This window comes from Trichomycterus rosablanca, chromosome 3, assembly GCF_030014385.1.
Source record: "Trichomycterus rosablanca isolate fTriRos1 chromosome 3, fTriRos1.hap1, whole genome shotgun sequence".
NCBI lineage: Eukaryota > Metazoa > Chordata > Actinopteri > Siluriformes > Trichomycteridae > Trichomycterus > Trichomycterus rosablanca.
The window spans coordinates 37988033-38001527 of record NC_085990.1 but is presented as its reverse complement, the minus strand read 5'-3'; positions in this window follow the sequence as shown (position 1 = coordinate 38001527).

Genomic DNA, 13495 nt, shown 5'->3' with positions numbered 1-13495 from the left:
GCTAGTCCAGCACCACAACTACTGAGTGAAATCACATTTATGGGGTTGAATTTGTAGCCATCACATCTTTTTAAAATAATGACTTAGCTAGACTACTTTTACTAATTCTCATAAACGTGATGTTTTCTGCATAAGGTATGTTAGGACATGGTTTATAAACTATTCACCAATCAGCCATAACATTAAAATCACCTTCTTGTTTCTACACTCACTGTCCATTTTATCAGCTCCACTTACCATATAGAACCATTTTGTAGTTATACAATCACTGACTGTAGTCCATCTGTTTCTCTGCATGCTTTGTTAGCCCCCTTTCAGTGGTGTGTTAGTGACCTCACTGTCACTGCTGGACTGAGAATAGTCCACCAAGCAAAAAATATCCAGCCAACAACGCCCCGTGTGCAGCGTCCTATGACCACTGATGAAGGTCTAGAAGATGACCAACTCAAACAGCAGCAAATAGATGAGCGATCGTCTCCGAATTTACATCTACAAGGTGGACCAACTAGGTAGAAGTGTCTATAGAGTGGACAGTGAGTGGACACGGTATTTAAAAACTACAGCAGCGCTGCTGTGTCTGATCCACTCATACCAGCACAACACACACTAACACACCACCACCATGTCAGTGTCACTGCAGTGCTGAGAATGATCCACCAACCAAATAATACCTACTCTGTGGTGGTCTTGACCAATAAAGAACAAAGTGAAAGCAGTGCTTCTATATGATAAGTGGAGCTGATAAAATGGACAGTGAGTGTAGAAATAAGGAGGTGGTTTTAATGTTATGGCTGATCAGTGTATACACAATAGAACTAATCTGGCATTACATTTTCACATTACACTGTAAACACAAGATTGTTAAATATGACATTTCTTAGCAATTAAAGGGTTTTGTTATGGACACATAAACATTTATGACTCTTTATAGCAAAGGAAAGGTCGAGTGACAGTATAAAGCCAAAAGTTCAGACAACCTCGCTGTATGCAGTCATATCGTAGCTAACAGCTTTTTGGATGCCGGTCTAGATAATAAATCATCTGAATAAGATTTGGCATGGCCTAACTTGTTATATTTCAAAGAGAAGTCTTAAGAATTTCAATTAATAACATGAGTCATAACTCATCAATAGTTTAAGGCTATGTAGCCTGGGTGTGACAGCTGTGTTTAAATAAGACAGGTGTGAAAATGAATTTATGCCTTCTATACTCAGTTATATTTGACACATTACAGCAGATGTTAATGCACAGTTTCTATTTATTCACTAACTTTTACTTACTGGGGAAAAACTAACATAAAATCTTCTCAGGACTTTTGCAGATACCACACATTATTTTTTAATTTTTCCACTGGATGTTAAGTATCAACTAAACACTACATATTGTGCAATAAAATGTGCTTTATCACACTTTTTCTTCCTGTAGACAATGTGGTAACTTATTTTTACTAAATACAGAATTCAACCAGGAGTGTCCAAACCTTTGTATATACAATAAGTACAATATTTTGGCAGATGATGTAGATGTTTGTTTGTTTGTTTATAAGGATTTTAACGTCATGTTTTACACTATTTGGTTACATTTATGACAGACACGGTAGTTACTCGTTACACAAGATTAATTAATTCATTCATCTATTCACAAGGTTATACTGAACACAGTCATGAATTTTGTATCTCCACTTCACCTCACTTGCATCCCCACCTGGGGATCGAACCCAGGACCTTCTTGCTGTGATATATGCATGTATAGTGTACAATGCTGTAAAAAAAGTACTTGCCCCTTCCCAATTTCTTTTATTTAGAGGATCAAATAGCTTATAATGTTATACAAAGGTAACTTAAGTAACCACAAAAAGCATTTAAATGATACATTTATTTATTAAATGATAAATGCTTTACAGCCCCACATGACCCGGTGTGAAAAAGTAATTGCACCTCTATCTACTAAATCCATTAGTTAAGCAAATTCAATTAACAATAGGGTTCAATTTCAATAGTTGAAGCCCTGCAATGGATTGGCGCTCTGTAAAACTGGACCTCCACTGCGGTCCTGACCAGGATAAAGTGGTTGATGAAAATAAATAAATAAATAATATGAAACATAATGTTTACTTTAATAATTAGCTTATATCACCAGTATACTACAATGGAAATGGACAGTACAGCTCTATACAAAAAATTAAACAAGTCATAGTATAATTTTATTTATTTAATACTTTGCATTGAGTTTTTATAAATTATATTAAAATCAGTTGTTTTTTTATGTGTATGACAGGGTACATGTCGGCGCTAGTGCAGCATCTCAAGCAGTGCAAACCACCTTTATGAGGTTCATTTTGTAGCCAACACATCATCATAAAAATACTGACTTTGCTAGGCTACTTTTACTAATTCTTATAAATGTGAAGTTTTTCTGCAGCCATACAGGTATGTTAGGTTATGGTTTAACTATATAAACAATAAAACTAATATGGCATTAAATTTTTACATTACACAGTAAAATAAGGTCTTTAAATGTGACATTTCTTAGCAGCTGAATGGGTTTGTTAGAACATTTTGACTTTATAGCAACATGCAGAGAGTTCTATATAGGCCAGGTGACAGTATAAAGCTAAAAGTTCAGACTAGCTCGCTGCTTGCAGTCATATCGTAGCTAACACATCTTTGGATGCCAGTCTAGATCATAAATCATCTGAATAAAATTTGGCATGGTCTAACTTGTTCTAATTTTAAAAAGGTTTTAAGAATTTTAATCAATAAAGTGAGTCATAATTCTTAGCACTAGTTTAAGGCTATGTAGCCTGGGTGTGACAGCTGTTTTTAAATAAGCCAGATGTGTTTTAAGTGAAAAATAAGCTTACACCTTCTATACTCTGTTATAGTTGACACATTGCAGCAGATTGTAATGCACAGTTTCTATTTATTTGCTAACTTTTACATACTGGGGAAAAACTAAAATAAGTTTTTCTCACTCTCCACATAAAGATTCATTTAAAATCTATATCTTCTTTATCTTAATGAGGATAAAATAAATCAAAATAAAATCAATAAATTAAATGATCATTTAAAAGCTGCATTTTGTGTTATCTGTATCTTATATTAAAATTAATTAGAAGATCTGGAACATTTAAATGTGACATTTAAATAGAGGAACTTGGGTGAGGGAAATCTTTTTTTAAAGCCTTTTAGGAATATGGCTACAAAAGACTAATCGGGGTCAGTTCTCTAATGCCTACAATATAAAGCAGTTTGCTACGTAACAGACGTCAGAGAGCCTGTTGACTCCCACAGAACTACATCCATTACATTCAGCAGGCTCAACAGCTTACCCTAATTGGGCATTCAACAAACATATCAGCCATCTGATTTACCAGCCACAGGAACAAAGAACAAAGCTGACATGCTAAATATTCATCAGGTTCCTTGTAAAAATTATTAAGCAACATAGTGAGAGAAGGATCACACTGGGTTTGGGATTTTACTGTTATTGATGGCCTATCTGTATTCGCATGCCAGTAAAATACAATGTAATATTTTAATCGTATTTTTAACACAATAGATGGCCATGCATACCTTTGTGGATTTTAAAAACATAAATAATTTAATCTGCAAGAAGCAGTGTACTGATTGCACTGTGTATCATGCAGAGTTGTCTCAGATGCAAGCAGCAGGTTGCTGGTAATCACATCTCTGTGTGAGCGATATGGATTTGCACTAAGTACCTTATTTTTGGCGAATTTCTTAGGTACACCTATAGTGAATTCAGAAAGTATTTAGACCCCTTGACTTGCAGGGACTGAAGGGATGTAATAGCTACTTTTACCATTAATCTGAACACACATTATGATAAACTGAAAAAGTTTTTAAAGTTTTTTGAAAATCACTTTAAATGAAAAACCGAAATCTCTAGTATTTCTATAAGGACATTCATGTATATCACTGCATTCATCTGTCCCTTAATTTGTACCAGTCTGCCTGTCCCTTCTGCCAAGAAACACCTCCATAGCATGTTGCTACTACCACTATGTTTTAATGTACATATAGTATTAACCAGGTGTTGTAGTCAAGGACGGATTAAGGATAGTCTGGGCCCCTGGGCAAACGGTGGTTGAGACAGGACACAAGTTTGTCAATGACAACATTGAAAGTTTCGATCCGAAACTTGTCCTTTCCGTTAAATGCTACACCTGGCTCTGCACTATCATCAGACATAATTTTGCGCTTCTTTGTACGCTGGAGGTCATGCCTATACTCTTGGGAGACAGCAGTGGTGACATTTAAAGCTGCCCCTTCAAACATCTCAAAGTTATCTCTCTGTGCTGCCACAAAGTCTCGTAAAGACAAGAGAAGTTGTGTAGCTGTACATATGTCAATATCATGCTTCTGCAGCTGCAGGCTTGTGGCTTGGAACCTCTGTAGTATTGTGTCCCAGAAGTATGCCATGAAGGCCATCTCCAACGTGTCCAATTTGTCACAGAGTGCAGAGGCTTCACTTCGAGTTACACATTTCTCCTCCATATCTTTAGACATATCATTCAATGCCTCTCTCAGTTGTGCATAATATTTCCAAAGAGCCTTAGTTGACTCAGCTTGTGCGCTCCATCGAGTACCTGACAGTGATTTCAGTGTGAGTTTGATATCAGTATCACGGAAAACCTTTCCCCACCTGTGTGTAGATGATGCACAAAATGTGTACATTGCCTGTACAAAGTCAAAAAAACGTCCAGCTTCTGGGCTACTGTCAACAGCATTGACACCAACTAAATTCAGTGAATGTGCTGCACAGGGGACATAACAAATCAAAGGGTTTCTTTGTTTAAGATGAGCTTGGACTCCATTGTACTTTCCCGACATGTTACTTGCATTATCATATGACTGGCCCCTACAGTTGGATAAGTCTAGGCCCAGATTATCCACCATAGCAACGACACACTCTGCCAAACTGTCCCCACTATGGTTTTCAATAGGCTCAAAAGCTAAAAAACGCTCAACTACATGTCCGTCATTATTAACAAACCTGAAAATAAAAGTAAGTTGGTCCACATGAGCAAGGTCTGGAGTGGAGTCAACTATAACAGAGAAATATTTTGATTCTTTGATCTCATTAACAATTGCCTGCTTTGTTCTCTGTCCCATCAAATGGATAAATTCTTCACACACTGTCGATGATAAGTAGGACACAAAACCTTTTCCCTTACCTCCAAACCTTTGGAGGTGCTCAGCTAGGAATGGGTCAAATTTGGCTAAGAGTTCTATGATGCCCAAAAAATTACCATTGTGGGCTGATCCTAATAGCTCATCATCTCCACTGAAAGCAAGTCCCCTCTCCCCCAAAAACTGGATGACTGCAACAACTCTTTTCAAAACTTCCCGCCAGTATTGTCTTTCTGCATCAATTTGTTTGACAATATCAGAATCAATTGTTGCTGTGCCTCTGGAGCGATTATATAATGCTAGCATGCAAGCCCAATGCTCCACACTCCCCTCATGCTAACCAATCCGCTCTGAATGTTTCCAGTCAGAAAATCCATGAACAAAAGTATTGTGCTTACTGGAAAACAGTTTGCAAGCAAAACAATACACACAGCCAGTTGAAGGAGAGTAAAGTAGCCACTGCCTAGTCACAGTTTGCCCGTTGGGTAGAGAGCAACTGAGTAGAGCATTTGTAAAGCTCCTACTGGTACCCCCAATGCCTCTATCCCTGACTGAGGCTGGGTACTTAGCACTTCTGTTTTGAAATGCAGCTTCTCCTCTACTAACAAGAATCGACTTGGCTTGGTCGGTAATGGTACTGGGCCATAAAGCAGGGTCGTTGACCGTTTCACACCAGGAGTTGGGGTCCTTGCCCTCCTTATTTGAAAAACGACACTCACACGATGCAGCTGGCTGGTCTGATTGTGGGTCTGACACACCTGCAACTTTTCTTTCATGGTCTTTCTGCTGCTGGTCTGTGGTAGCCAGGTGACACTAAGCCAGTGGTGATCACATCTTCATTGCTAGAACTCTGATCACTGCTAACATTAGCAATACTTGTCTCACTCATATCCAGCGGTTTCTCAAAGAAGTTTGAGATCAAAGGAACGCTTTTCAGGAAATCTGCCTGATTTGCTTCCTTAATCTTTTTTGCTTTTCTTTTTGAGGCACCACTTTTTTGTTTGGGATCCATGTTATTAATGGCAAGTGTTTCTTAAGATGCAAATATAGAAGCTTGTCTTGCAAATTCCTATTCCTATCCAATACTTACTATGTTGTTTCTATGTTGTATGTTCAGGAAAAAAATACAATCACAAAATTGTAGAACCAGATACAATATGTAATAAAAAAAGGCTGACCTATAACTATTTAGCTATAAATTGTTGTTATTGTAAATGTATTGTACAGTGCCTTGCAAAAGTATTCAGCCCCCTTGAACTTTTCAACCTTTTGCCACATTTCAGGCTTTAAACATAAAGATATGAAATTGTAATTTTTTGTGAAGAATCAATAACAAGTGCGACACAATTGTCAAGTGGAACGAAATTTATTGGATATTTTAAACTTTTTTTAGAAATAAAAACCTGAAAAGTGGGGCGTGCAATATTATTCAGCCCCCTTACTTTCAGTGCAGCAAACTCACTCCAGAAGTTCAGTGAGGATCTCTGAATGATCCAATGTTGACCTAAATGACTGATGGTGATAAATAGAATCCACCTGTGTGTAATCAAGTCTCCGTATAAATGCACCTGCTCTGTGACAGTCTCAGAGTTCTGTTTAAAGCGCAGAGAGCATCATGAAGACCAAGGAACACACCAGGCAGGTCCAAGATACTGTTGTGGAGAAGTTTAAAGCCGAATTTGGATACAAAAAGATTTCCCAAGCTTTAAACATCTCAAGGAGCACTGTGCAAGCGATCATATTGAAATGAAGGGAGTATCAGACCACTGCAAATCTACCAAGACCCGGCCGTCCCTCTAAACTTTCAGCTCAAACAAGGAGAAGACTGATCAGAGATGCAGCCAAGAGGCCCATGATCACTCTGAATGAACTGCAGAGATCTACAGCTGAGGTGGGAGAATCTGTCCATAGGACAACAATCAGTCGTACACTGCACAAATCTGGCCTTTATGGAAGAGTGGCAAGAAGAAAGCCATTTCTCAAAGATATCTATAAAAAGTCACCTGGGAGACTTTTGGAAGACATGTGGAAGAAGGTGCTCTGGTCAGATGAAACCAAAATCGAACTTTTTGGCCACAAAGCAAAACGTTATGTTTGGCATAAAAGCAACACAGCTCATCACCCTGAACACACCATCCCCACTGTCAAACATGGTGGTGGCAGCATCATGGTTTGGGCCTGCTTTTCTTCAGCAGGGACAGGGAAGATGGTTAAAATTGATGGGAAGATGGATGGAGCCAAATACAGGACCATTCTGGAAGAAAACCTGTTGCAGTCTGCAAAAGACCTGAGACTGGGACGGTGATTTATCTTCCAACAAGACAATGATCCAAAACATAAAGCAGAATCTACAATGGAATGGTTCACAAATAAACGTATCCAGGTGTTAGAATGGCCAAGTCAAAGTCCAGACCTGAATCCCATCGAGAATCTGTGGAAAGAGCTGAAAACTGCTGTTCACAAACGCTCTCCATCCAACCTCACTGAGCTCGAACTGTTTTGCAAGGAAGAATGGGCAAAAATTTCAGTATCTCGATGTGCAAAACTAATAGAGACATACCCCAAGCGACTTGCAGCTGTAATCGCAGCAAAAGGTGGCGCTACAAAGTATTAACGCAAGGGGGCTGAATAATATTGCACGCCCCACTTTTCAGTTTTTTATTTCTAAAAAAAGTTTAAAATATCCAATACATTTCGTTCCACTTCACGATTGTGTCCCGCTTGTTGTTGATTCTTCACAAAAAATTACAATTTCATATCTTTATGTTTAAAGCCTGAAATGTGGCAAAAGGTTGAAAAGTTCAAGGGGGCTGAATACTTTTGCAAGGCACTGTATGTATGTACTAATATTATAAAGCTTACACTTCTACTATTATCAATAATGTAATATGCAAATAACAATAAGCTTTTAAAAAAGCTGTGAGTTGCTAGTTAGCAATGTTACACTAGCCTTGAAAAAGGCTGTGAACCTTTCAAAGTTTAATATATTATATATAGTAATATAATATAATATCATGTAATATAATATAATATAATATAATATATAAGCCTTTGAAAAGACTATGAAAAGAATGTAACAGAATATATGCAATATAGTATAGTATAATATAATATAAAAATATTTGTATATATTATAAAATAATATAATGCAGTATAAAGGGCAATGAGCCTTTAAAAAGGCTGTTGGTTGCTGATCTGGTAATAGCAAGGTAAAAGTTGTAGTAAAAGCACAGAGCAAGTTCGCAAGCTGAACTGTCTGAATGTGAGGAGTTTTGATACTGGCAGGGGGTTTTATATAGATCTTGCATATTCACTTGGAAGTTCTCGCAACACCTGATTGGCTCAGCCCCCGTGGGAATTTAGGGCAATGTAACAATTTTTCACCACTGAGTGAGAGAGTGGGGGAGGGGCAGCCACTATCTACTACAAAAAATGCTGTTTTGTGTGTGTGTGTGTGTGTGTGAGAGAGAGAGAGAGAGAGAGAGAGAGGCATGGAGAGGGAGACAGGGGGAAGGTTTTGAGTATATTAAAAATGCTGTGTTAATGATATTAAATCAAGTTTAATTATTGTCGAGACCCCTTCACACTGCCTTGAAACATGTCAAGTCATGTCAAACTGTCATTGAATAGTCATTGAATAACAAGCTGAATAAAATATGTTTTCCAATAAATAATCCTCAAACAAAATATCAGGGTTACACGCATACGCAGCCACAGCTACTACAACAAAACCACTTGCTGTTTCATCATCTGTCACCAAACCAAAATTGTGCTACTCAGTAAAATTAGCTTGCAGTTCAGTTGTATGAAAAGGCACTTTTCCTTTCATGCATTCCTTTAGAGCTAGAGTGACCACTGGTCTCTTTACTGTTGTTTATTAAAGGGGAAACATGAAACTAGTCAAATGGCTTGTTGTTTTCACATAAGTGAAATCACACCCTTGGCCAAATTCACTCAATTTACTCGGTGTCAAAGATAGCATTCATCAGACAAATTGCTTGTCTTAAATTTAAATAATTGCAAAATTGCTAAATTAATTTGTGTCTCTGCGCTTAAGAGAAATTGAACATAATAATTTTGAAACAATACAAATTCAGAAACATTAAGTAAGGGCCTGAATCGCATATTTGCAACAAAACGTCTGTTATGAAATATGGTAGCTTGCCTGGCAATTTGTAGGTCCCTAGAAAGTCAAGGAGCCATGGTAAATGACTTCTATGGAAGTCAAGGGCCCCATAGCAGGGGCCCTCGTGATCAAGACCCCTCTAATGGTATGCCCTGCTCTTCTCTAGGGCCCCCTGGTAGGGGCTCTCATAACCAGGACCCTCTAAAAATATGCCCCCCTCTTTCCTAGGACCCCTAATAGCCAAAAGTCGAAGTCAGAGCAGTGCCACAACGCCTCATCCATTTTCATAAGGGGCCCAAAAGCATGGCTAGGGCCCAAAAGCATGGCTAGGGCCCCCAGAAGCATGGCTAGTGCCCAAAAGCATGGCTAGGGGCCCCAAAAGCATGGCTAGGGCCCCCAAGAGGCCCTGGGGTCAAAGTCCCTAATAGTCAGAGGATCCTTAAAATGGAGGGCCCTCGGAAATAAATGTTGATAGGCATCGCAAAATGTTTTGGGCCAGGGCCCCCCCGGGGCCCCCTGACCTCAAGGGCCCCTGGGCGCTGGCCCCACTGGCCCGGTCAGTAATCCAGCCATGGTTGTAGTGTACCTGTTTTTCACCAGGCTGTGCATACAGTGAATCTGTTTCCTTATGTTGACAAAGTCTTTTACATGCCTTTTAGCAAACTCCGAATGGGCCGTCATATGCCTTATACTCAGCGGTTGCATTTGTCTTGCCATTTTGCCATAAAGACCTGATTGGTCTTGGAGTCTTGGATGGAGTGCTGCAGAGATTGTTGTCCATACAATAGGTTAAAACCAACTCTGCACAGGACTTTTGAAGCTCTAGAGTGACTGTTGGGTTCTTTATAACCTCCCTGACCAAGGTCCTTTTTGCCTGGCTGTCTAATTTGGCTGACCAACATTTAGAGTGCCCCTGCAAAAGGCTTGAAAACTTTAGACATTTTTAGGATGTTTTATGAATGAAAGTATTATGAATGTTAAGTAAGGGTCTGACATGGCATTAGATTGTGTCAGTGCTTTTGGCAAATGTAATTTACACTTCTCTGATGGCAGCATTAATGCAGAAAATACATTGAGAGCAACATATGCTGCTTTCAAGACAACATCTTTGCAGGAATGGGTGTATAGTAACATATTAAATGAAATATTGTTTGTTTATACTGTCTGCAATTAATAAAAGTCAAATTAAATGTAAGAAACATTGTGTTTTATATTTGTATTCAATATTTTTGTCCTGATTTGAGGTTGTATACTTATTGACCAGTGTATTAGGTGAATTTTTCTTGAGCTTTCACTTATAGGCTATTTTTTTAGATATACAAGCTAAACGTAGGTATAGGTCTTATATAGGAAAATTGTGTGACAAATCTGTGTAAAACTAAAGAGAAGAGTCTGCTAGATTTGAATCAGTATCTAATGAAAGCAACAGCTTCTGTTACAAGCAGCACATAGGACAACAACTTAAAGTGCAGCTTAATACTGGTTGCATTAAGTAAGTCTCACTTTCCACCGTAATTTTTTCACAGCCTTCCAGTCCTTTATTTACTTGACCTCCTCTGATTCTTTAGATTTCTTTATAACAGCTTGACTACTAAACCTTGAGTATTTAGTTTGTTTGCTGATTTCTCTCTTAGAGTGGCCTTGCTCATGCAAAACTATACTGTCTGTCAATTTCTGTAAACTTTGACATTTTGAATGGAATGACGTTAAAGTTAAAGTCTGCCTCAAGTATGCTGTGCACAAACCTGGTGTAAAAGACCTTTTCCCAGCAGTCATTTTGACATGAAATAGTAGGACAAATACAGATGTTAGCAATGACATTAAGCTGTTTTTCTTCATTTTTTTTCTTTCAGTTTTTTATTTATTTTGAATACAAATGTCTTGTTTTATTCTAATATTCCAATAAAGAGACTATACATAGTTATATTTGGTCATTATACCATTCTAAATCTAATAGTGGCTGTGGTGGAAAAAAACCCTTTTAATAAATACCTTGAAGACTGGATTATAAGTAGAAAAAGAGATTTATTCTTGTCTGCAGAGAAGGATCACACTGACAAGCCTCTCATAGTAAACTGGGCAGTGTGATGCGGAACAAAGATACAGTATCTCTTATATACATGGTGACAATGCCCTTATGGCTGTGTGGGAAAGTTCACACATTTAACAGATGTTTCTTAGGTGCGGAGTAGGAACTGTTTGAAGCCAGCGGGAACAGGATTCGTAAGTCTCTTGATTGCAGACGACAGTCTTTTGTTATGTATGGCAATTGTTGCAAAATAGGATCTGGACGTCATCACAGGATCTGGGAGTAGGAGCAAACCATGCACCTTTTGTTATGTGTATTAATTAACATTTTCCTTAACAGTGGCCTGCAACTTTTGCACAGTATTGTATCTGTAGTGAATGTACTGCCAGAGCCTAAATTAATTAATGACATAGCAGTTTAAAACTAGATGTAACATGTTTGTGAAATGGCAGTAACCCACAAACTGGCACTAATGACAGCTTTAGGGTAAACTCATTTGAAATAATCAGTGTGCCAAGAAAATGTAGAAGGTTTGCCTCTGGGAAATGAGTGGAAGAATTATCAACATCAGTACTCTTTTAAGAGCGTTTAGTATGGGCATTAAGATAAACATTACAAACTAAATGTGTATAATATCCTGTGACACTATTGCATTGGCTAGATGTGAATACCAGGCAATGGTATTAGACTTAATGAATGTAATTTTACTGTCTAACTGTGTAACTTACAGCAGGACGTCGAGCCATTTTGACTTTGTTTTGACATGTCATTGACATACTAAAACTCAAACTTATTTTATGATAACATAATAACACCAAGCCAAATTCTGCATTTAGTGTTTCAACTGCATAGCTGTGCCAGGACTGCAGTTCAGACTTGTCTCCAACTGAAAACCTGTGGCAAGGTTTAAAACACACCAACAAAGGCCCAAAACATTGCTCAGTGAAAGATTTGCTTAGCAGCTGAATGGAAAATAATATTATCTTTTAATGCTTCTGTTTCTCAAACAATTACAAAGTGTTAATTGAAGGAAATGGGATGAAACACTCTGTGATAAACATGCAAAACAAGCAGGCATTTTATTTTAATCAAAGCTTATTACAAAAGTGTTTCTATACTGTTAATTTATTACAAGTCAAATACAATTTACAAGTCACCGCTTTCAGTTCTTTATTAGCATTGCACTGTCCCTGTTTTGGAATTTAAATTTAAAGTATTTGGGACTTACAGAGGCACAGAAGCACAAAAAGTAGCAGTCAATAAAATAGTAAAAAAATACATTTAATATCATTGCATTTTTACCCATCAATTCAATCAATTTAATTCAATCACTCATAATGACCAAGCATTTTTATTTACATGAGAGTTTATTATGCTGTCCTTTACTTGCCGTTTAGCAAACCCCAAAGAGGCTGTCATATGCCTTTTACTCAACAGTGCCCATAAGCCTTATTTATGGAGTGCTGCAGAGACAACTGCTGTAAGGCTTATTTATGAATGGCCAAATCAGGGAAGGTTTTAGGTTGTGCCAAGTTTCTTTCATGTAAAAATTGGTGAGGCCATTGTGGTTTTGGAAACGCTCAAAGCCCCAGATATTGCTTTATAATTGTTGTCATGATTTATGCCTTAACACAGTTTAATTCACAGACAGTTTCTTGGACTTCATGGCTTGGATTTTGTTTTGACAGTGCAGTTTAAATATAGGTCCTGGCGCATTACCAAACTATGTTCAATCAATTCAAATTGCAACAGGTAGACTCAAAAAAGGTTCTAGGCACATCTCAAGTATAATTAAAGCACAGAAGCTGCAATTGATTAATTTAAAAATGCTACAACAAAAAGTCTAAATACATTTTCAGATTTTAGTTTTTGATTTTTAATCATTTTTAATTGTTTTCACTTTGTCATTGTGAGTGATTAAGTGTACTTTGATGGGTAAAAAGGCAGTAAAATTCAGTCATAGTCATATCTACAACACAGTTAAGTGTGAAAAGGTCAAGGGCTCTATATAGTTTCTGTATCCACTGTATCAAACAAATCTCGAATGTCTCTGCATATATTAACCTTAATATGGTTTACCAAATGTTTATTGTAATTTATAATTATTAGTTCATTCAAACAGTATTCAGACCCTTAAAATCTTTTGCACACTTTATTGTGTTGTGGATTTGATGAAATGGTTCA